The sequence below is a fragment of the Empidonax traillii genome, unplaced genomic scaffold (genome assembly GCF_003031625.1).
Source record: "Empidonax traillii isolate 1590-97213 ecotype Southwest subspecies unplaced genomic scaffold, ASM303162v1 scaffold903:size462939, whole genome shotgun sequence".
NCBI lineage: Eukaryota > Metazoa > Chordata > Aves > Passeriformes > Tyrannidae > Empidonax > Empidonax traillii.
Genome location: NW_020956096.1, coordinates 460,422 through 462,946, shown reverse-complemented (window position 1 = coordinate 462,946; position 2,525 = coordinate 460,422). Strand labels below are relative to the sequence as shown.

General features: G+C 57.9%; 1 protein-coding gene across 3 annotated transcripts in view; it reads left to right on the top strand.

The window, feature by feature from the left end:
- Nucleotides 1-350: 350 nt before the first annotated feature.
- LOC114067355 (UPF0488 protein C8orf33 homolog) overlaps nt 351-2,525 on the top strand; it is a 7,581-nt gene continuing 5,406 nt past the window's right edge. The window contains exons 1-3 of one of the 3 annotated variants that reach the window (XM_027902729.1): nt 351-408; nt 1,048-1,135; nt 1,531-1,649. The gene's annotated coding sequence lies outside the window, so the exon portion shown is untranslated. Of the gene's footprint in view, nt 409-1,007; nt 1,136-1,530; nt 1,650-2,525 lie in introns of those variants that run through there. The other 2 variants (XM_027902728.1, XM_027902727.1) reach the window with 2 other exon arrangements.

Sequence of the window (2,525 nt, the reverse complement as noted above, 5' to 3'; positions counted from 1 at the left end):
GGGGATGGGCCTGTGCAGGGCCGGGGGCTGGACTCGGTGACCCTTGTGGGTCCCTTCCAGCTCGGCCCGTTCTGTGATTCTGTGGCACCCTCTGCGGGGCTCGGGGGAGCGGGGCCAGTCCCGAGGGGACAAACGCGCTGCCAAGGTGGGCGCTGGGCGCCCCCGGGCCGGGCTGTGCCGGGACTGCCCCCGGTCCCTCCCGGTCAGAGCGGGCCCGCGGAGCTCTGAGGGCTCGCACAGCGGACCGGCCCGGGGGGCGGGCAGAGCCAGGGGAGGCCCCGGGCGGGCCCCGGGTGGGTTCCCGGCCGGGCGGGGCGGGTCCGGGCCCTCAGCCCACACGGTACCCGTGACCGGAGGTGGGCGGTGCGGAGGGGCCGCTTCCTGCCCGGCCGGGGCGGCGAGGAGCGGGTGAGGGCCCTGAAGGTCCCTGTTAAAGCAGCGCCGGTGCCTTTCCCAGCCCCCCTCACCTCCGTGTCCTGACCGTGCCTTCCTTCCCCCCGCGGCATGCAAACCCTTCGCTTCCACCTGCTGAGCAGGGGGCGGGCGGCGTAAAAATACAGCACGGGGCGCTTGTGTTTGGCCTAAAGGTACATTCTGTGGGTTGCCAGAGCTGTGCGAAAGGGACGTTTCCTCCCGTGGAGACATTGTGCCGTAATAAGCTTCAGGGGAAATGAGAAATTTTTTTGGGGAGGGCCTTTAAAAAGGAGTAGGAGGAGAAAAAGAAGGGGGGGGGGGAAATATGTGGTAAGTCCTGGCTTACCAGGAGTGCCGGGGTGGGAGGGGGGGTTCCTGCTAGTAGGAATTTATTGCTGTGAGTTGTGTAGTGCAGAGGGCTCACTTGGTGCTCTCCGCACAGGACACGTGTGCCGGTGCTGCTGGTGGTGAATGAGCAGTTGACAGCACACGCCCGGGGAAAAGCCAGGTCTGATCTCCTGGGAGAGGGCTTCAGGAAACTCAGGATTCAGAAAGTCACGTTTGGAATCAGTTCTGGAGACGAAAGATTTGTGCTTCTTTTAAACACTCTGCGTTCCCCACCCCCTGTCGGAGGCTCCCGAAGGTGTGTGCCAGGAGGAGCTGAAGTGGTGCATTTTGCAGCTGGAGGCAGATCTCCACCTCACGCCACCCCCTAAACCAGGTACCTTCCTCTTTCCCAGCCCACACATCCCATGTTCCAGCCTTGGGTCTGATTTAGCAGACTGTTTCTTCTCTCCTGTTCCCTGTCCTTTTGTCATTTGGGATTTGTTCTAAATACAAAACAGCTTAAAGCATTGAACTTTAAGGGCTGTCTGTCTGGAAGCAGCTTTACCTTTCTTTCCTGTAGTGTTCATTCTCCCTGTTTTCTGTATCCTTTCTCTTGTTCTTATTTCCCCATCCAATGGCCTGTTTGGTTCTGCTACAGCTCTGCTTTTGTTTTCATCTGAACTGTGCCAGTGTGTCTGGCCGTTAAACACCAGTAGGTTTATTTTTGTGAAGCTTGTTCCAAGGATAAATTACATGGAAGATAAAATCCTATAAAATACTTTTCATGAGGTCACAGTTTGATCTCATCAGTCCAGCTTGTAGAGAAATGCAGACACACGTCCTGCTCCTGCTCCTGGCCCCTACTTAACCTTTAGAGGAGGGATGTGAACCCTCTGTAAGGTGCCCAGGTGAGTGTTTGTTGGTTCACCTGAGGGTGTAGCAGTAACTAAAATGTGTCCACACACGATGCTTGAGCATCAGGCTCTGAGAATTAAGGCTGGGAGAGCTGGGAATGTTCAGCCTGGAGAAGAGAAGGCTCCAGGGAGACCTGAGAGCCCCTTCCAGAGCCTAAAGGGGCTCCAGGAGAGCTGGAGAGGGACTGGGGACAAGGGCCTGGATAGCGGGACAAGGGGGAATGGCTTCCCAGTGCCAGAGGTCAGGATTAGATGGGATATTGGGAAGAAATTCTTGTCTGTGAGGGTGGGGAGGCCCTGGCACAGGTTGCCCAGAGAAGCTGTGGCTGCCCCATCCCTGGAATTGTCCAAGGCCAGGTTGGACGGGGCTTGGAGCAACCGTGGTCGAAAGTGTCCCTGCCCGGGGCAGGGGGTGAATGAGCTTTAAAGTCCCATCCAACCCAAACTATTCTGTGATCAGACCATTTTGTCACACCTGTCTCCTGTGCTCGTCCCCAGGCTCAGCAGCAGGGAGGGCAGCTCCTGGAGGGGAGGCAGGAGCTGAGCCCAGGGACGAGGCAGGAGAAGCAGTGGCCTGGCCAGAAAGGAGCCCCTTTGCACAGAACCTGAGTCATGAGGGCAGGGCAGTCCTGCTGATGGTACTCAAGCTCTGCCTGGAGTCCCAGTGCTGAAGGAGTGTGCGGTGAGGAGGCAGATCCAAGCTGTAGCCAGGAATTTGGGGGCTGGATCCATGAGTTATCTGGCTGCAGCAGTGTCTGCATGAGATCCTGGACTGCAACCAGACCAGCCCCTTGAAAAAGGGCTGCACATGTGCTCAGACCCGGACACCCAAGTGCTGTGAAGAGACATCCCGCTTCTGTCCCACCATGT